Source organism: Malania oleifera, chromosome 7 (genome assembly GCF_029873635.1).
Source record: "Malania oleifera isolate guangnan ecotype guangnan chromosome 7, ASM2987363v1, whole genome shotgun sequence".
Taxonomy (NCBI): Eukaryota; Viridiplantae; Streptophyta; class Magnoliopsida; order Santalales; family Ximeniaceae; genus Malania; species Malania oleifera.
In genome coordinates, this window is record NC_080423.1 from 60,640,110 (window position 1) to 60,663,052 (window position 22,943).

At 36.8% G+C, this 22,943-nt stretch overlaps 1 non-coding gene across 1 annotated transcript; it reads left to right on the forward strand.

Moving 5' to 3' along the window:
- The first annotated feature begins 14,784 nt into the window (after positions 1 to 14,784).
- Positions 14,785 to 14,891, forward strand: LOC131161042 (small nucleolar RNA R71). Its single transcript, XR_009138205.1, has one exon. It is a non-coding gene; the product is annotated as a small nucleolar RNA R71 (small nucleolar RNA).
- Positions 14,892 to 22,943: the final 8,052 nt, after the last annotated feature.

A 22,943-nucleotide genomic window follows, 5' to 3' on the forward strand; every position in this document is an offset into this window, starting at 1 on the left:
GAAAGTCCTGTATCTTTAGCACTACCACTTGCTTGAATATGCCTCACCTCAATCCTCTTTCAAACTGTCTCTCCTTCTTTACATCATCAGGAATAATATACGGAGTGAAGCAAGAAAGCTCTATAAACTGCGCTGCATACTGCTGGACCGACTGTTGTCCCTACTTGAGATTCAGGAACTAATGTACTTTAGCTTCCCTGACAGTGGTTGGGAAATATCTACCCAAGAATAATTATTTAAATCAGTCCCATGTCATAGCTATCGGCGTCATCCTCTGCTACTCCAAAAGTCTCACAGCAGTCCACCATCTCTCAGCTTCCCCTGTTAGTTTATAGGTGGCGAAAAGGATCCTTTGCTCCTCTGTACACTGCAATATTGCCAAGACTTTCTCGATCTCCTGTACCCAATTTTTGGTGGCTCCAAGATCTACTCCTCATAAAAATACTGGAGGATTCATCTTAGAAAACTTATCTATCATGCACCCATGGCCTACTGACGGGTCTCCTTGCTCTCTGGAGCTCCTAACAATCTTTGCCATAACCTATTAAGCCACACTGCGTAATATCGCATCAGAATCAGCCCCGCCTGCACTCGAGGGCCCTGCTACATCACTACCGCTTACATGGGCACTACCTCCCCCAGTGTCCATCTTGAAAAACAAATAATGTGATTTAGAGACCCTATCCTTATAATTTACTTGCCTAACATAGTCCCCTATCTAACATCCTCATCTTATTTCTAGATCCAGTCCTACATTCTAAGAACACAACCAGACAATAGTTTACTATGGTTTTTCTGATATCATCACCCTAGGAAAAACACAAAAACCACCACAAAAGTTCTATCCCTAACCTGTAGAACAAAACCTCAAATCTTTTTCCTATATTCTGGTATCGTTCTCACTGCACTCTAAAGTCTACAAAACCTAGCAACCTAGACTCTGATACCAAACTGTAACGACCTGCTTAACTTTTCCATATATATTTTTTTCCATAATAATAATATCTAATATAATAATCCTGGTAAATCATAATCATCCTGGACTTATGAGTACCAGGGAAATACCTGAAATACAACACAGATTCCTAAGCAGCAGGAAATGTAAAATCATTTACATATAAAATTGTACAACCAACACAATACCAGAGTCTTACCACAACTGTCATATACATACACAAATCCCAAAACATCCAAAAGTGGCGTAGGGTCACCACCCAAAAATCTCTTAGACCCTAGCAACAAGACTTACCCTTCAGATAGGGTAAAACAGTTGAACTCTAACAATGTGGAGCTTTATCTGCTCTTCTATCTGGGGCTCCTGAAATGTTTAGATAACTAGAGTGAGACACCTCTCAGTAAGGGAAATAAACTAATATCAGTGTGTGGCAACATGAGTATTTTCGTGTTATAATTATAGTAGTACAAAACATACTTGATAAAAATGTATGTATCATATCTAAGAGAAACATGTTTTATCATAGCGTGGTATAACATATTGAATTTCTATACACATAAATCATCTCATATAACTGTACATAGAAAAATATCCTGGATGATTAGCTGGCTGGTGTCATGTCTTACCCTCACATGACTGGGTTGTGCAACCCGAAGGCGGGACCTAGCAATGGCTGACTAACCATGCTTGATCAAACAAAAGTCTGTAAGTACGATGGGTTTGCCCCTCCTAGTCTAGACACCAGAGGGACACCTGTGCTACAATAAACCATATCAACTACCAATCTCCCACTGCCCCGTACAACAAGCGGTAGCACTAACATAATCATGATTGTGATCATATAGCTACGGTACCGTGCTTTGTGAAAGCCTAAACCAAGTCAACAAGGTTCTAATAACAAATAACATATTTCCAAATAATGATACATGGCTATTTCATAATAATAACCATCAAGTCAATATCTTCATATAATTTTGCATAACATATCATAAAAACCTTCGGCCCTCATGCCCGTATTTCATATAAAATTCTCGACTCATACGCTGACATATCATATAAAAACCTCGGTCCATACGTTGACATATCGTATAAAAACCTCAGCTCGTACGCCGACATATCATATAAAAACCTCGGCTCGTACTCCAATATATCATACAAAAACCTCAGCACGTACGTCGACATATCATATAAAAACCTTAGTTTGAAAAATCCCTGTATCATTTTAACATTTTCCTGGAAGCGGTAAGACATACTTATTTTGTAAACATAATATTCCATCATCATAATTTTCCATGAAAAATTTTATTATGCCACATAACAGAGGTATTAAAAATATTTATGTTCAATAACATTATTTCCAACATAATTCTACATTATACATATTTATCTAAAATTAAATGTTGTAAAATAACAAATACATTTTCATGAAATATTGACTTAGTTTATCCCCTTACCTGATTTCTGAAAAGCCCTTACAATGTCGAGTCTTACACCCGCAGGGTTTCCATTCAACACCCTGAAAACAATATCTCCTTGAACAAAACTTCAATATTTCTTCGACTACTACATTTTCTACAACTGTAGGAAAACCAAATACTAAATAAAAGGCCTTACCCTGAATTTGGGATGGAGTTCAAGTTAGCCCCACCAATGATCCACTCCAGTAGACTTGAAGATAACTTTCCCAAGAGTGTCGTGGTGGCCTAGGATCGTCAAACAAGCAAGAAACCGGACCAAAATTTTAGAGAGAAGGGAGAGGGGCGAACAGAAGAGAGAGAGAGAGAGAGAGAGAGAGAGAGAGAGAGAGAGAGAGAGAGAGGGTTCTTCGCATGATTTCTGAGTGAAAATTTGAGTTTAGGCTATTTATACATTGGCCTTCGTTGACGAGGCCACAAAGGAATTTCATCGACGAATGCTTATTCCTCGTTAACGAAATTTTGAGCTGAAAACAGCCTCTCCGTAATTTCTTATCGATGAGGACTTGTTGTGACCCCCTTTACAATTTCCTTTTTCTCCTCTTTTATTATTTAAATTCCATAATTCTTTGGGTCTCTACATTCTCCCCTCATAAAAATTTCGTCCTTGAAATTTACATATATATAACAAAATTCTCCCAAAATCAAAATACTACTTACTAACTAAACTATTACATATACTAACTAACCTACAACAGAAACATTTCATCATTACTTAGCTTTTTCTGATTACGATTGAACTTCATTGAGTAAATGTGAATATTTCTACCTTATCTGTTCCTCGAGCTCCCAAGAAGCTTCTTTTATTGCGTGATTTCTCCATAAGACTTTCACTAGAGGAATCTTCTTATTACGTAATTCTTGTTCCTTCATGTCTAGAATCTGTACTAGTACCTCTTCGTGTATCCTATGACCCCCTTTACAATTTCCTTTTTCTCCCTCTTTAATTATTTAAATACCATAATTCTTTGGGTCTCTACAGTTATATTGAAATTGAGCCCTTTTATTTTAAAAAAAAATTTAAGTCCTTTTTCAAAACTAAGGCAATTTGTGTTATAATTAATTGAGTCCCTTTTGTTCTAAAATTCAACCTTATTAATTAAGTCATTTTTATTTCCTGAAATTAAAAGTATCCTTTTTTGCACCTAGGTCCCACAAAGCAATTAACAAAAAAAAATCAAATTCTCATTACATACCAGAATACACTATACCAAGGATACATACACTATATACGTTGGGAATACAGCGTGTAGGAAATACATCATAAATTTTGGAAAATACAAAAAGTACAAAAGTTCAAAAGGCTGAGCAATGCCCTTGTGTGCTAGGATATTCCACAGCATCTTCAAGGGTACCTTCACCAATTTAGAAAGAGATCAAGAAATAAGAGGAAAGAAATTTTAATGATTTGAGAAAATTAATGGAAGAATGTGAAAAATTTACAATATCCACAAGGTCAATTGAAAATAATATGTGAGGGAGATATTCAGTTGATTTTTGTAAGTTAATTGGAAACAATCCTCAAGATTGATATTTGAAAATTTCTTTGAATTAATTGAAGGATTTGCAGGATCAATATACTTCGTATATAGTCCGAAGCCCCAACCTTATAAAAAGAGGAGACTTGTAGAAAGGAAGACACAGAGAGGAGGGGGGAAAAGAGAAGAAAAATTGTGTGTAATTCATTATGACTATTGCAAGAGTGGGATTCACAGAGATAGTGTGTGTGTGTGTGTTACAAGTTTGGGGGTATTCTGTAAGCTGTGCAATATCATTGACAACTAATAGTAGTAAAGGCAGTCAACAATGCATAGCAATCATAAAACACTAGGGAGAGTATCTAGAAGCAATCAGGAGAATAGTTCACGAAGTGTGGCAATTCAAGTATAATATCATCGGTATTTTCTTTGAAGACCGGAGGAGTGAAAGACAAAGGTACGCTTTGATCCCTTACTACTATAATTTCTTTATTATTTTTTAATATTAATTTAAAGCAGGCACAGAGGCAGTTGGAAATCAGTTGATATCGATCCGCCTTCTCGACCCATGATCAACCTATTAACCTATACTTGTTGATCAATTTATCAACCTAACCAAGACCCGTTGACCTGACCCATACTCTTCGGGACCCAGGTCCATCTGGACTTGGGTCCATTGACCCAATTTCCCATTTTACAGAAACCCAAAAGCCTACATTTTTTAAAATTGAGGGCCTAGGGCCCAAACCATTTTTTAACTTGCATTTTTTGAACAATCCTAAGCCTTCAACCCATTTTCTAAAACTGATTTAAAAAAAAATAAAAATGACCGAGGACCAAATTTTTTATCTTTTAAAAGGACCCAAGGCTTAAATTTTTAACCCATCATTTTTTTAACAAGACCTAGGCCCCTAACTTTATTTTTTAACTTATGTTTTTTTAAAAAGACCCGGGGCCTCTGGCCCATTTTCTAAAACAGATTTAAAAAATGTGGCCTAGGGCCCAATTCTTTTAAAAAAAAAACCCAATAACCTTTAAAATGACAGGGCCAATGGCCCAAATTATAACCCCCCCCCCCCCCCCCCAATTGATTTTTTTTTTTTTAAAAGCAAGACTCTAGGCCCAAAATTTCCCAAAACCTCGAAATAACCCAAACCCCTTGTTTTTTTTTTTAAAAATAAAAGGGTCCAAACCCAATTACTTTAAAACCAACCCACATTTTTTTTTTTTCAAAAATACAAGACCCATTTTTTAAAAACTTGTGCCCGATTTTTAAAACAAATGGTCCAAGGCCCAATTTTTGAAATTAAAGACCAATCCACAAGCTTAAATCAATTAGCCCAGTTGGACTAAGCCTACACTGCCGAAGCCCAAACCACTTAACTGGCTAATACTAACCCTAGTTAACCCATGGAGCCTATTTGGCTCCCAAGAAAATCCCTAGGAAACCGATAACACAAAAGAAAAAAACATGAAATGAGAAGGGAAGGGGGGCTTATCTAGTTTGCTCAAAGGGGTATAAAGCCTTCATGCCCAATATATTTTGGACCCTATAGAGGCACAAGAAATAGAACAAAAATCATAGAATATGGGGAAATGAACAGAGAAAAGATAAAGAAGGGAAAGAGAGAGATGAGAGAGAGAATGAACAGAGAGAGAGAGAGAATGAATAGAGAGTCGATCAAACAAAATAGAAAGGAAAGGGGGGGGGGAGAGAGAGAGAGAGAGAGAGAGAGAGAGAGATAAAGAGTGAAGAGAAATCGGGAGAGGAGAGATAAAGAGTGGAAATGAAAAAATGGGGAAGGGGAAAAAAATTTTGTTTTATGTTAAAAAGGTTTAGTGGCCACGTGTCACCACTAAATGGTGACACGTGGCCCAATCTGGTATGTGTATTTAGTATGCGACATGGTTCACTTGGAGTCGTCTGATCTATGTTTTCTTCGGACGATCCAGATCATGCCACATCTTCCATCCCCTTCTATTAATCCGAACCATTTGGCGAGTGACACATGGCATGGGATGTCATCTCCTACTTTTTCAAAAATAAAAAAAAATATAAAAAGGGACACCATCCAGTGGGCGACACGTGTTTGGGGGATACGTCAGCGTGACGTCATCCCACTGCATAGGAAAACAAATATATATACATCGCTACATGTCCTCACTCGAAACTAACATGTGGCCCGGTTCTTTTCACTAGACCCCTTCCCCTTTGAACTGGTTGACCTAGTTCAGATTAGTCAAATCGGTTAACTATTTTTCTTATTTATTTTATTTGTTTGAATTATTTATTTACTTTTTTGAATTGAGAGAAATAGTAAAGAAATCACAAAAAATCAAAATTATAGGGAAAATTTTGGAAAAATATTTTTGAAGTCAAGAAAGATATTTTAGGGTCATTTTGACGCAGAAAAATGAAGAAAATTCTTGAAAAATCCCAGAAATTTTAGAATAATGCCAAAAATACTCTAAAAAATTTCTATAATATTTTGAAAAATTTGGGAATATTTTTATAAAGGTATTTTATCAATTTTAAAGGCGGGTCTCCCTAGATTTTAGAAAGGACAATGGGGTATGTTTAGACCTCACTTGTATCAACTTGAAGGGGGCTTTTCTAACAAAATCCCCTCTTTTGGAGATTTTATTAGACATTCCTAAGTCACACCTAGTCTTTCTTACATCCTATTAACTTTGTAAATATATTTATTTATTCGTTAGTTTATTTTAGAAGGTGTTAATTAAAAGGTTATTAAATTCAGTTTGGGGATAATTCTTAATTAATTAGGTATCGTTCGTAGAACGGGTGTGTGGGGGTGTGAATACCTTCCCCTTGCATAACCAAATACCTTCTTTGTTTAATGGGTTGATTCTGTAAAAAATTGAAGGATTTGTTTCTTAAAAATGAGTGATTTGCATTTAAGAGGCTCGATTTGTTTCTCAATCCAAGTACTTGGAAAAGAACTTATATGGAAAGAAATTAGCTTTGAGAATTCGATTTTAATGAGCCATGGTCAAGGATGGGAATTTTCTATAGAAAGGAAAGCATGCGCATTGGAAATTGGATACAAGGAAATTGGTGGAATGGGAAGGATTGATTTGTTTCCTATACTGGCTGAGGCCCTAACCTTATAAATAAGGACCTTCGTAGAGGGTAAAGGACACAGGAAAAAACAAAAAAACATAGAGAGACACATGATATTGAGAGTAGAGCAAGAGATCCCAATTGAGAGAAGGGTAGTTCATACCTTTCCTAAGAAAAAGAAAGGGTCAGAGCCAAAAGAATCCATAGCCTAAAGGGTTCCCACAACCAAAAGGGAGTTAGAGCCAAAGAGACCATAGCCAGAAGGGTTCCCAGAACTAAAGGGGGCAGAGGCTAAGGACCTAATGTTGACCTTTTTGAGTCCAATCCCTATTTTGATTATGACAAACTACAGTATCTCATCTGTGTGCTAAGTGTTTGAACAAGTTTATTATTCTAAGCATGGGTGAAAAATGAGCAATGGAGCTGAAAAACACTTAAATGCGCACACCATTCAGCGCAATCCATGAAGTTGTAGAGGAGCAGAGCATGAAGTTTTTTTTTTTGTTTCAAGTTGTATTGTAGTGCATTATATTTTCATTTTGGGCCTGTAATAATCAAAGGTCTGTAATAATTACTGCATTGCATGTATGATAGAACTATAAACTCAAATGACCATAGGAAAATCAATGACCATAGAAATGGTCGACCGACGCTAGGTTTTTTAGGCTAAATTAAAAATCCTAGACCTTAGGATGACCCTACGTCCCTACACATCACTTGCACAAATCCCCTCTATCTTAAAAATCATAACTATGCAAACGAGGGTAAACTATACTCAAAATCAGGACCTAAAATAATAATTGAAAGTCACTCAGTCGACTGAACGCAGCTGTATATATTCAGCTCAGTCGACCAAACCATTCTTGGGTCAACAGTTTGACTAAGGTTCAGTCAACCAAACATTTTTGAATGTATCTTCCATAGTCAACTGAATTGGCACGTATCTTATCCCCAACGGTTTAGCCGACCGAATATTCAGTTCATTTATGATTGAGTCGACTGAACCATATAAATAGCAGATTGAATTTCAAATATAGTCGACCGAATCTCGAACATTTTCAAAATCGCCTTAATTCAGTCGACTATATCTATAGTTCAAAAGTGCCTTGGTCAACCATACTTATCAATATAGTCGACTGAACTTAAAATACAGTTGACTGAAACTCTCGGGTTGAATTTTTTAATTGCGATAAAACGAGGTTATTTGTAATTAACTTTCGTTAAACTTTTCTAAAATGACCTTTGTGTCCCCCAATTGTTATAATTCTTTGAAAACTTATAAATACCTATTCACTTGGTGAGATTAAGTAGAGATTAGCAAATAGATTAACAAAAATTCTCCCTGATTTTTCTTGAACTCCCATTGCATATACTTCATATTTTCAAGCCTATATTTCATACTCTCATATATTCTTGCTTGAAAAATCTTTTCAAAACCAAAGAGTATTATTTTTTTACTCCTTTCTTACAAACTAATTGAAAGTTAGAGGAAGAAGTTTGATGTTCACTTGTTGTGTGCTTCATACATTATCTTAAAGCAAGTATACTCTCTTATTCGGTTAGCTTTGGTGCAATCTCAAGAGGGGGGGTGAATTGGGTATTTAAAATTTATTGCCTAGGTTAAACTAGATAAACAGTATTACTTAACCTAGGGTCTGTCTATGCATATGTAACCCTAATCATTCACAATATAACATACACGTGCAGTAAGTAAATTGCGAAAATGTAAAGAACACGCATGATATGTTATCGGGGTTCGGCCAACTATGCCTATGTCCCCGCCTTTAGCTCGCAAGCCAGAGGATTCCACTAATAGCTCACTTAAGGGTGGAGCGGCACCGTGTACAACCAAGTCAAATTAACACAGGTCTGACCTAAACCTTAACCTGGTCAATTAGTGGGGCTGACCTCAACCTACACACCTTAACCAAGACAACGCACCTACTTTTCCTAACCAGGTCTAAGTCAATCTGGGACTATTCTAGGGCTAGTCTCCCTCTTCAGGCCCATGTCTGGATATACAACAAATGTGTATATAATCAGATGGTACAATGAATACGCTTTCAAGTAAAGCAAATGTGTACCAAGTTATGCGTAACCACACACACCACAAATGATATAATAAGTAAGCTCAATGTGGTCTTAAGATGTCTACTCTCAAATAGATTTACTATCGATGTAATTCGTGCGTGAGAGTGCAAACCTATATGATCTTTGTATCACTAGATATTTGACCGGTGCAAACTGCAAGTGCACAGTATTGTAGTTTTATAATATAATGATGTGTAGAGTATCGTCCTCAGGGATTGATGTCTTAATTTTACCAAGTACCGAAATTTTACTCACCTTGATTTTATTTAGAAAAATTAACAATTTTAGACTGCAAAATTTAAACAAAGCTACTTTAAATAATGTATTTAGGAGAATTTAAAACTGAATACCGCGTGTCAAATTGATGATGGTGAAAACTTCTAGGAAACCGATTTCACCTAGTTTCTCACTATGCTTTACTCATTTAGCTAATTTAACTTCGTTTTCTCTGTTTGTTAGCAAATCGCCAATTTTTCCAAAAGCCTCTTTCGATAGTTAATCGGAACCTATTCTTGTTTATTATTTAACATAAGAGTATGCAAATTAATAATGCAAGAACGCAGTAAGACCCTCGATTTTTTTATGCTACGTAGGTTCATACAAGTCTTTCGATCTCTATATTTACCTACGCTGAATTATCCAAGATCTGTTGTATAATCCCCCCTTTCGGTAGCAAATCACAAGACTAAAATCATTTAATTAATGGCCAGTTAATTAAAAGCATTAGGCACAGAATAACTCAAACAAACATTAATGAAAACTATTTCAGATTAGCATCAAAGAGCAAGCATAGTTCGAAACTGGCTACATCATTTTCCTAGAATTCAAAAATTTAGTTCATTCCGAAAATAAAATCCAACATAACAGATTTCACCATATTTTCTTCAATTTGGAGCGTACGGGAAAGATCAACACTCGCCGCGCCGCCGTCGCGCGTCACGAACACCCCGAACACCGCCATTGTTTGCCGCCTTCCGATTCTGAAAAGATAGTATTTTTGCGTGCTTCCAACTCTCCTTTGCTGGCTGTGTGTGTATCTTCGCAGCACCCGCAAAAGAAAACCACAAGAAAGCTCTCCAAAAAAAAAATAATTTTTCCAAGAAACTCTATGTGCTTTTTTGCCTCCCTTCTCTTTCTCCCCAAGAAAAATCCTTTCTTTTCTTTTCTATGGTCCGGCCTCTCCCTTCTCTCCCCAGCGCACGCTGCTCTCTCCAAATCTCCTCTTGCACACGGCACTCCCCCCACAAGGAAACCCTCCCTTGTTGACTTTTTCATCCTTTCCTTTTATCCTTTCTTTCTTTGCTTTTCTTTCCTTTCTTTTTTTCTTTCCATTCTTTTGTCTTTCCTTTGTATGTACCCAGCGCACACTGCCCTTATGAGATGACCTTGCTGCATGGCTGGGTCACATCTCATTTTTTGATTTTTTGATTTTCTTTTTTTTTTTCAAAGGTACATGAACTGCCCTCCTCTTTCAAGCCCACTTTAGACCCTCTTAAAGCTTGTAACTCTCAAAGCTTAAAACATAAAAGATGTAGAGCTCTTTTTCATCTTTTCCTAGAATTTTGAATCATCTCAATCAGAGCTTGTATGAGAAAGTTACGCCAAGATTACGAAGAATTGTTGAAAAAATCCATAAAACGGCGTATGCTAACTTCACGTCTGATTTCGGCCTTGATTCTGCCAGTATTTTGCAAAACACAAAACACAAAAATTGTAGATTGTTTTCTTATCTTTCTACGACATCTTGAATCATATGAATCAAAGGTTGGATGAGAGAGTTACGTGCAGATTACAAAGTACTATCGGTTTTTTTTAGCTTCCAACAGTTGCTCTACAATAAAAAACACCAAAATTTCATACATTACTCAATAAAACCCAAATTTTATAAATAGAACACAATGTTAGAATATTGAGAGTAATTAGGCATTTAAATACAAAATATCATTTGCAATGCATGAATTAAAGCATCTAATTATGCAATTTAAGCGCGTAATCACACCCCCCAACTAAAGTTTTGCTAGTCCCTAGCAAATAACGTGAATTCAATTTAGGGTGGTGTCATACCAATTTCAATGAATGAATACACAGGCAACACAACTATACCCTTTCACATACAGGAATATCACCAAATTACACACAAACTCATTCATACCCAATTCACGCAACTCCGAAGTAAGTCATTCATGCAAATCTCATCATTATATAGCCATTAAGAACAGTAAACTCACGTAAAATTAACCAGCGAGCACAATTCAGAGTTAATGTAGCCATATAAATTCAAGTATAAATAGGTGAAATCTTGAAGCACGTGTAATGTGTGTGACTCGTTACACCCAGGATATCCGTGGACACCTAAAGAACTGTCGCTTTGACTCGGCCTAACTGGTATACTCTCAAAAACACTCAAAAAGGATGGGTTCACTCATCGTATGTGAGGAGGAGTGTCATGATCAAACATCCCACATACTGCAAGGAACAAACGCTAAATGTATGGAGTGGACTAGTCTGAAAAGGATCAAGCCTATTTAGGAGGTGTCGGGTCCTTCACCCTAGCATCTTCTCACCTACTCGCCATGTCCAACCGAGACCACCCTAGATCAACTTATTCACAAACTAGGCGTGAATACATCTGAGGCATTAGGCGGGTGAAGAGTCTTCATATGTGGATAACATGCGTCTTGTCCCTGACTTTTGTTGTAGTTGTGTGGAGCAGGTATTAATCTTTCACCACTTCTAGGGTATTTCTATTTCTCTTTTTCTTTCTTCTGCTCATTTTTTAATTTCTTTCTTTTCATGGTTAAGTAGGACAATCATAACACTTCTTTTATTGTTTTCATACCACCCATGTGCATTAAGCTCAAACAAGAGTCCATGAAATAAGTCTATTTCTAGGGTTGGTTCGGCCTTCACATCTTGAGTAGGCTACAAGACCTAAGTTTTTATCTCCCCACTAGATGTCACCTCTAGGCTAGCAATTCAAAAACCATGACTAGTGTACAAAGAGTATCCAGAAAAAATAGGGAAAGTTGAGTTTCATGAACTCTGAGTTGACGTCAAAACTCGAAAGAGCGATAAATGGCTCAACAATACCTCACAAGGTGTCAAAGTCTCCACGGGCGCTCTCTCAGTGTTCACAAGGAACCCTAAGTGTTACAAGTCACGTGAACGTGTATTTTTTTTTTTTTAGCCTCAAAAGATACCATGTAGATACAAGAGTTTATATAGCCAGATTAACAAAATTGCACTACCAATCAACTTTCAATGAGTTACGATTCCTAGTTTAGCCATATAAATAGAAACTACACATAAATGACCCAGTGTGTACTCCTAGGATATATGCAAGTATATGAAGGGCATAAGTAGTGTCACGCATGGCCTAATCATCCATATTCACACTTTTTTTTTTCAATTTTATTCAAAAATGAGAAAGATTGAAGAAAAGAAAGAAACTTCCCTGACTTATTGGTGAATCCGTTGAGGAGTTTAATTTTCAGCTCTGTACTCATACCAAATAAACCTGCATCAAAAATCTAATTTATTCAAAAGTGCATAGATAAATAAATAAATAATAAAGAAAAAGGAAATAAACAAAAGAAAAACTCTTTGGGTTGCCTCCCATAAGCGCTTGTTTTAATGTCTCCAGCCAGACATTTCAATCTTCATTAACCAGGATCACCAAAAGGAATAAATGCATAGTTCCTCTCCATTTGTTCTCCATAATAGTGCTTCAATCTCTGACCATTAACTCTGAATATATTCCCTGGGAAGAGTTTTAATCGTGAGTTGAAGAGTAGAACCTGTTGTCCTGGAGCAAACTCACACCTAAGAATCTGTTTTTCATGCCACTTCTTTGTTTGCTCTTTGTAGATTTTTGCATTTTCATACGCATCACCCGAGAATGCATAGCGAAGATGCTCAGGGAATTGTTTCAACTCTGGAGATATAAGTTGCTGCATCTTTTCTTTAGAGATTACAAAATCCGTCTTTGATACCATAGGTTCTAGCCTCCCCACACGCTGCTGTGTTGTAATCTGCTGCAAGGATCGTTCTAGGTGATCAACTTGTACATCTTTTTGAAAGACTTTTTCTACACCTTGCTGAATGACATCTACCCGAAAGCAAGTGCTTGGATCTTCTGGGAATCTCATGTCTTGGTAGATGTTGAACATAACCTCTTCCTTATCCACTCTCAATGTTAACTCACCCTTTTGAACATCAATTAAAGCCCTTCCAGTGGCCAAGAATGGTCGGCCAAGAATTAGCGGGACTTCTTGGTCTTCCTCCATATCTAACACCACAAAATCAGCAGGAAAAATAAATTTATCCACTTTTACCAATACATCTTCTATGATTCCACGTGGATACTTGATGGATCGGTCTGCTAGTTGCAACGAAATGGTTGTTTGTTTCATCTCTCCAAGTCCCAATTTCCTACAAACAGAAAGTGGTATAAGGTTAATACTAGCACCAAGATTACATAAAACTTTATCAAAAAATAAATTTCCAATAGTGCAAGGCAAAGTAAAACTCCATGGATCTTTTAATTTTTGAGGCAATTTCTTTTGAAGAATAGAACTACACTCCTCAGTAAGCTTCACTGTTTCGAACTCCTCCAACCTTCTTTTCTTTGAAATGATGTCCTTCAGGAATTTGACATAGTTTGGCATTTGTTCCAAGGCATCTGTAAGAGGAATATTTATGTGAATTTTCTTAAAAATATCCAAAAACTTAGAAAATTGCTTATCTAATTTTTGTTTTTGAAAATGTTGAGGATAAGGAAGTGGAGTAGAGAGAATAGGAGGATTGTCAGGAAATGAAATTGATGGAAGCGTGTCCATCACTCTTGGTGTATCATCCACAATCTCCTCTTCTTTCCCTTTATTCTTGCTTCGGCCATTCTTTTCAGCTATAGGTGTGGACATGGTTTCCTTTGCTGGTGATTTATCAATTTCTCTTCCACTCCTAAGTGTGATGACATTGCATTGTTCCTTAGGATTCACTTCTGTGTTGCTAGGAAAAGTTCCTCTCTGTTGAGAATTTATAGTCATGGCCAGTTGCCCAATTTGTATTTCAAGGTTCTTCATAGTGGCTCCCATATTGTTGCAATGAGTCTCAATGTTGTCTAGCCGTGCATCTGTCTTTTTAAACCTTGCTTTTGTCTCCTCAACAAAAGATATCATGGCATCCTCAAGTGACATCTTCTTCTCACCTTGATGACTTTCAAATCCTGCAGGAGGTTGCAGCACATTCCTTGTATTTCCATAAGATAAATTATCATGATTTCGAAGCCCTGAATGGTAATATTGTGGCAAAGGATCACCACGATAATTGTAGTTCCAATTATTGATGTATTGAACCTGCTCTTGACTCGCTCCAATACTCGAATCTGTCCTACTTGTAGCTGCCACATATTCTGCACCTTGTGGTATCCTCTGGGTTGTCAAAGATGAAATCTGATGAGACAAAGAAGCTACTTGAACTGAAAGTGCAGCAAACGGCTCCAATTCATGAATTCCAGCAACTTTCTTAGCCATAGTTCTTTTAGTTGGCCATTGATAGTTATTTGAGGCCATTTCTTCCAAAAGAGCAGTAGCACCCTCAGGTGTCTTTGACATCAAAGTTCCCCCAGATGCAGCATCAATTAAAGTCCGCGTTTGCCCATTTAACCCATTATAGAACATCTGAATTTGCAACCAATTCGGCAATCCATGTTGTGGGCAGCGTCGAATCAAATCTTTATACCTTTCCCATGCTTCATAGAGTGATTCAAAATCATGCTGCTTGAATTGACCAATCTCACTCCTGAGTTGAGCTGTTTTTGCAGGTGGAAAGAATTTAGTTAGAAATTTTTCTGCCATGTCCTGCCAACTAGTAATACTCCCAGGTTGTAGCGACTGTAGCCAACCTCTTGCTTTGTCCCTCAAAGAGAAAGGGAATAATCTCAGTCTAATGGTGTCTTCAGTAACACCATCGATCTTCACAGTATCACAAATCTCCAAAAATATCGCCAGATGGATATTGGGATCATCAAGTGGCGATCCACTGAATTAGGCCTGCTGCACCATGCTGATTAATGCGGGTTTAAGCTCAAAATTGTTGGCGTTAATGGGCTGGCGTCTGATACCCGAATAATTGTCATTCACAACTGGTCGCACATAATCCTTCAAGGCGCGTGGCTGCGCATTATCTTGTCCGTTCTCCATGGCTAGTACCCTCTTTTTCCTTAGTGCTCTGAGCATTCTTTCAATCTCCGGATCGAAAGGAATAATGTCACGTGTTCTAGCCCTGCGCATCCAACATAAAAAACACACCAGAAATACAAAAAAATAATAATAATAATAATAATAATAAAATAAAATAAAATAAAACAAATAAATAAAAATATAAAAATAAAATTCTAAATTAAAACCAAGATTACTTTGTATCGATATTGGCAAAAATAAGAAAAACTCAATCCCCAGCAACGGCGCCAAAAACTTGACCGGTGCAAACTGCAAGTGCACAGTATCGTAGTTTTATAATATAATGATGTGTAGAGTATCGTCCTCAGGGATTGATGTCTTAATTTTACCAAGTACCGAAATTTTACTCACCTTGATTTTATTTAGAAAAATTAACAATTTTAGACTGCAAAATTTAAACAAAGCTACTTTAAATAAACTATTTAGGAGAATTTAAAACTGAATACCGCGTGTCAAATTGATGATGGTGAAAACTTCTAGGAAACCGATTTCACCTAGTTTCTCACTATGCTTTACTCATTTAGCTAATTTAACTTCGTTTTCTCTGTTTGTTAGCAAATCGCCAATTTTTCCAAAAGCCTCTTGCGATAGTCAATCGGAACCTATTCTTGTTTATTATTTAACATAAGAGTATGCAAATTAATAATGCAAGAACGCAGTAAGACCCTCGATTTTTTTATGCTACGTAGGTTAATACAAGTCTTTCGATCTCTATATTTACCTACGCTGAATTATCCAAGATCTATCGTATAATCCCCCCTTTCGGTAGCAAATCACAAGACTAAAATCATTTAATTAATGGTCAGTTAATTAAAAGCATTAGGCATAGAATAACTCAAACAAACATTAATGAAAACTATTTCAGATTAGCATCAAAGAGCAAGCATAGTTCGAAACTGGCTACATCGTTTTCCTAGAATTCAAAAATTTAGTTCATTCTGAAAATAAAATCCAACATAACAGATTTCACCATATTTTCTTCAATTTGGAGCGTACGGGAAAGATCAACACTCGCCGCACCGCCGTCGCGCGTCACGAACACCCCGAACACCGCCGTTGTTTGCCGCCTTCCGATTCTGAAAAGATAGTATTTTTGCGTGCTTCCAACTCTCCTTTGCTGGCTGTGTGTGTATCTTCGCAGCACCCCCAAAAGAAAACCACAAGAAAGCTCTCCAAAAAAAAAATAATTTTTCCAAGAAACTCTATGTGCTTTTTTGCCTCCCTTCTCTTTCTCCCCAAGAAAAATCCTTTCTTTTCTTTTCTATGGTCCGGCCTCTCCCTTCTCTCCCCAGTGCACGCTGCTCTCTCCAAATCTCCTCTTGCACACGGCACTCCCCCCACAAGGAAACCCTCCCTTGTTGACTTTTCCATCCTTTCCTTTTATCCTTTCTTTCTTTGCTTTTCTTTCCTTTCTTTTTTTCTTTCCATTCTTTTGTCTTTCCTTTTTATGTACCGAGCGCACACTACCCTTATGAGATGACCTGTCTGCATGGCTGGGTCACATCTCATTTTTTGATTTTTTGATTTTTTTTTTTTTCAAAGGTACATGAACTACCCTCCTCTTTCAAGCCCACTTTCGACCCTCTTAAAGCTCGTAACTCTCAAAGATTAAAACATAAAAGATGTAGAGCTCTTTTTCATATTTTCCCAAAATTTTGAATCATTTCAATCGGAGCTTGTATGAGAAAGTTACACTAAGATTACGAAGAATTGTCGAAAAAATCCATAAAACGGCGTATGCTAACTTCACGTCTGATTTCGGCCTTGATGCTGCCAGTATTTTGTAAAACACAAAACACAAAAATTGTAGATTGTTTTCTTATCTTTCTATGACATCTTGAATCATATGAATCAAAGGTTGGATGAGAGAGTTACCGCAGATTACAAAGTACTGTCGGTTTTTTTTGGCTTCCAACAGTTGCTCTACAATAAAAAACACCAAAATTTCATACATTACTCAATAAAACCCAAATTTTATAAATAGAACACAATGTTAGAATATTGAGAGTAATTAGGCATTTAAATACAAAATATCATTTGCAATGCATGAATTAAAGCACCTAATTACGCAATTTAAGCGCGTAATCAATATTCAATATAAATGCTCAAGCAAAGATATTAGCCACACTTCATATATTTCAATCAACAAGTTTTCTCAATACATATATGTATATGAACCTCTCGCAATGTATAAGTTTGGTTTGCAAAAGGAGTTTAATCTTTGTATTCAACTATAGATATAAATCAATGAATATTGCAACAAAGATTTTTCTCACAAAAAAAAATATCTCTTTAAAGATTTATCAAGACAAAGCACACTAGATATTTGAAAGTATTTTGAAATGATTTTTGCAATCCACACCAAATACAAACTTCACAAGGTGTTGCAATGAATGTGCAATACTTGGAAGTTTAATATAAGTCTTCTTAGGAGAGACTTATTAACAAAGTCCCCTAAGAAAACTTGGGTTAGCTTTCAATTAAAATCGTCAAAAACAATTACCACACATGGGAGAGCAACCCTAGAAGGCAACAACACTTAAACCACACTTACAAAAATGTTTGAGTAGAAGATTTGGTAAGAATAAGTGTTAGAGGATGAGTATTATAAACTTTGGGATTTTTAGAGAATTTCTCCTAATCAAAGATTGTTAATCCCTTCCTAATTTTTTCAAATAATCTTATATATATAGGCATGGGAGAAAATATGACCGTTGGGGACTTATCGGGTATTATTAAAAAACTTTAATGATGTTTAAAGCATTTTAACCCTGTTTAAAAGTTATTAACTGCGGTAAAAAATTAAGGCAACTCGAGAGGTCCGGTCGACCATATTAGTTTCGGTCGACTAGGACTCATATGGTTCGATCGACTAGGAAAATATTGAACTAAGGGCTCGGTCGACCAGGAGAGGGCGATTTCTCAATTTTTTGAGGTTCGGTGGACCAAGCCATTTTGAACTGGCTGGTTCGGTCGACCAGACCGCTAGGAATTCTCTTGAGGACCCTCCAGTCGACCAGGTAGCTGGAGAACAAAAGTTCTCGGTCGACCAAATGGTTAAATGTTGACCAAGGAGGGTTTCGGTCGACCAGGTCTCTTTGAACAACCTCTTTCGGTTGACCAGGTGGTCAAACTTTTGACCCAGTGAAGTTTTGGTTGACCAGGGCTTTTTGAACTACCTGGTTCAGTCGACCAGATGGTCAAACTTTGACCCAGGGAGGTTTTGGTCGACCAGGGCCTTTTGAACTACCTGGGTCGGTTGACTAGATGGTCAAACTTTTGACCCAAGGAGGTTTCGGTCGACCAGGGCTTTTTGAACTAACTTGGTTGGTTGACCGAAAGTGCTCCATGTGTGCATTTCGGTCCCATTTCGAAACATACAAGCCCTATTCAAGTGCCTAACAAACAAATGTGTAAATGTGTGTGTCCTAAGGTCACTTGGGGTTCAATTTGAAGACACCAAAAAAGTCCAGTGTCGGTCGACCGAAGGTCTACAGAAGGGAATCCCTAAGGCCTTTCTAAGGTCATTTTCATTTCGAGCTTACCTATTAAATCATGCAGTTGATAAATGCAATTATTACAAGTCATAAGCCCTAATTACTATTACAGACCCTTTACATCAAAGAAATACAACAATTAAATTATACCTAGGGTCTTCAAGGTCTTCATTTTCCTCTAAGGGTCTCTGAGTGCCATCATATGATACTACCAAGATAAACCTGCATATCAACTTGGCAATCATTAAATACCAGTGTATTTGTCATAATCAAAACAGGGTATGACCCATAGGGTCAACACATTCATTATTGTTAAAATTATTTTTAGAGAGTTAGCTTGAGTTGATCCCATATTATTTCATTGATAAATATTATTTTGGGATAACTCTTTTCAGCGAGAGGATCTTTGAATCTTTTTTGTAAGATTCAAAGGCTAGATTTTGTGCTTATTGCATAATATTTTTTGAGAATCTAATCTTGACGATCTCCTGGTTTTATTGCTGAAAAATATTATTGAGGTATTTGCTTAAGGTTATTTAGATTCTGTGATTGCTTACATTGTTAATACATATTCTTGAATCAAAGACCTTACTCACTTACACGTATACTTTGACACATATCTTGCTGTGAGTAGGTACACTGTTTAGAACAAATCTCACTTGAGCATTAATTCTCTATCATACGCGAGTGCATTGTTTACTATGGTGAATTGTAAGACATATCTTCTTGTGTAGAAGCATTTGAATTGTATGCAAAAATTCTTATCATCTGCTATATTCTAGGCATGGCCTGAAGGGGTGTTGATCTAGCTCGTAAGGTTCAGGTTATAAAGGTTGAGGTCAACCCTGGTAATTTGACCTAGTTTTATAAATGGTGTCGCTCCACCCGGTAAGCGAGCATTAGTGGAATCCTCATAGCTGGTGTGGCTTGAGGCAGGGATGTAGGCACAGTTGGCCGAACCCTGATAACATATCTTGTATCAATCTCTTTCCCTACACAATTTAATTTTTCATATTTATTTATTTATATTTCAATTTCTATGAATGCTTGGGAAATACTAAGATTGCTTTAATCGTTTAAATATTTGCTCAGTTAATTACCAGTGTGATTGGGATTGCATAGAAAGACCCTAGGTTGTGAAATACTGCTAATATTTGGTTAAACCTAGGAATAAGTTTAAAATTCCAATTCACCCCCACCCCCCCCCCTCTTGGGAATACACCAATTCTAACACCTGAGCACTATAACTAACACAATTTTTGGGCTGAAAAATGTCACTAAAGACATACTATTAGTGATGGTTCAAAACTGTCACTATTTTCCTTCTTTTAGCGATGGTTTGCAATCATCACTATTGTCCTTCTTTTAGCCATAGTTTGAAATTGTCACTATTTCCCTACTTCGAGTAACCATTAGCAACCGCCACTATTGGGAAACTTTTGGTGACGATTTAGAGCAGTGACTACTACCCAAATTTTAGTGATGGTTGAAAAAATCGTCACCAAAAGTTTCTAACAATTTTAATTTTTTCCATAAAATCATGCATTAATTCCTATGAGAAACTGTAATTAATTTTCATTACACATCATATCGAACCATAATTGAGGGTTAATTCCTATAATTGTTAAGAAGATGACATATATATACATATATATATATATATATATATATATATACACACATAAAAAATGTTACAATGTGTACATTATACACACACACACACACACACATGATCTGTTCACATAACAAAAAAAAAATCCATCCGCATCATTATCATTGTGCTCGTCGTTGTCCTTATAATCATTCGTCAGACCACTAACCCTACAAAGTAATAATTATACAAAAAACTAGTATAAAATTTTGAGTACGTACATACTATTAGTACAAATGATTTGATAGCAAAAATAATTATACCTAGTTAAACAACAAATGATACATTTTTAAATATCTATGTTTGATCATACGGGGAGAAGTTTTTAGGCACCGTCAGCTTTGGAACATCCTGCTCAATGTAACAGATGTGTTAGAACTGGCCCCACTCGACTTGGAACTTATATGCCCGACTTGGACACCTGATTGCTTAATCTGTAGATATACTTGCTTGTAATGTTAGTTTGCTTCTAAGCGCCTACTTTTCATTTGGGGAGGATTTTTTGGGCACTGTTAACTCCGGCACATCTAGCTCAATGTCATGGACGTGTCAGATTGACCCCACTCTGTTGGACCTTGTGTACCCGACTTGGACACATAATTTCTTAAATCAACTAAGTATAGATCTACTTGCTTGTAATGTAAGTTTGCTTCTAAGTGTCTAATTTTCAGTCGAAGAAGAGTTGTTAGGCACCGTTAACTACGACACATCCAACTCAATGTCGTGAATATGTTGGAACTGACCCCACTCAATTTGGACCCTGTATGCTTGACTTGGACACCTAAGTGCTTAAATCAACTAGGTATAGATCTACTTGGTTGTATTATAAGTTTGCTTCTAAGCATATAATTTTCTGCCGAGAAGGAGGTTTTAGGCACCGTTAGCTCTGACACATATAGCTCAACATCACGGATGTGTCAAAACTGAGCCCACTCGATTTAGACCTCGTATGCCTAACTTGTACACATGAGTGCTTAAATCAACTAAGTATAGGTACACTTGCTTGTATTCTAAGTTTTCTTCTAATCGCATAAGTTTTAGCCGGGGAGGAGTTTTAGGGCACCATCAGCTCCGAAATGTCCAGATCAATGTCACGAACATGTCGAAACTAACCCCACTTCATTTGGACCTCATATGCCAAGCTTGGACACCTGAGTTCTTAAATCAACTAAGTATACATCTACTTGCTTGTATTCTATGTTTACTTCTAAGTGCATACTTTTCAGGCGAGGAGGAGTTTTTGGGCACTGTCAGCTTTGGCACATCCAAATCACTGTCACAGATGTGCTAAAACTGACCCCACTCACTAATATAATGTTTAATATTTTTCCTAGCCATACTAATACGCACAATAATCATCCAAACCAACAGTAAAGCCTACTAAAGCTGGCGGATGACAGTGAGTTATGCCTAACCTATATGTAACACCCCGAACCCACCAAGTGGGGCCCAGGGTGTTATGTTTTCCATTCACCTATCTTTGATACCATAAATATCATTCATGCAGACTGCCTCAAATAAAATACCAGAGTACTATACTGTACAACCAAAAATAGTTTCCATCTATCCATGTTACATAACTAGCATTTAAAACAAAAATTTATATGTTCCAGTATCTTACATTCACTCACAGTCACAAAAACTAAACCCTACCTAGGATTTCAAACCCGATCTCCAGAAGGACCTGAAAAGTTAATAAATCACTGGGGTGAGACATTTCTCAGTAAGGATGAAATAAATTATATCAGTGTGTGGTAGATGAGTTTTAGTGTATACAAAATATAGCCGTTTGTTAATCAATATCAACTGAGAAGACACATGTAGACTGTACTCACACATATGTAATCATTTATAAATGAGAATTCCCAAGGATTATGGAGATTGCACGCCCATACACGTAATGCCCCTTTGCTCTGATACCACCTGTAACCTTACCCTTTTTAATTTGGGTGAGGCTACAACTGATACTTATCAAGGCACTCGCCTTACTCAGTAAGCCCTCGGGCAGAGACTTTTACTTCGCCATAATCATTCATGCATTTAAATTCACATACATATACTCACACACGTTCAACATCAATCATACTACAGAATCTGCATACACATACAACACAACACATTCACATTTACAATACATTTCATTCACATCCACACAGGATACTGCACAAGTACTTCACTTTTCATGGTTCTCAGGGCATCCCTCCCCATTGTTCCTAGCACGTATTTCATGAACGACATCCACTGTTATACTTTCACAATGACCCATTCATAGTAATTCAATGAAACGAACTCCTCAAGCTTGCCAACGTTTTATCCCCATTTATTTAAATGACAATATAACGAACTCCTCAGGCCTACCAGCGTTATATTGTGATTTATATCCTGTGCAATATAATGAACTCCTCAGGACTGCCAACATTATATTGTGAAATACCCGAATAACCACACAAAAAAAATCACCCAAACATATCA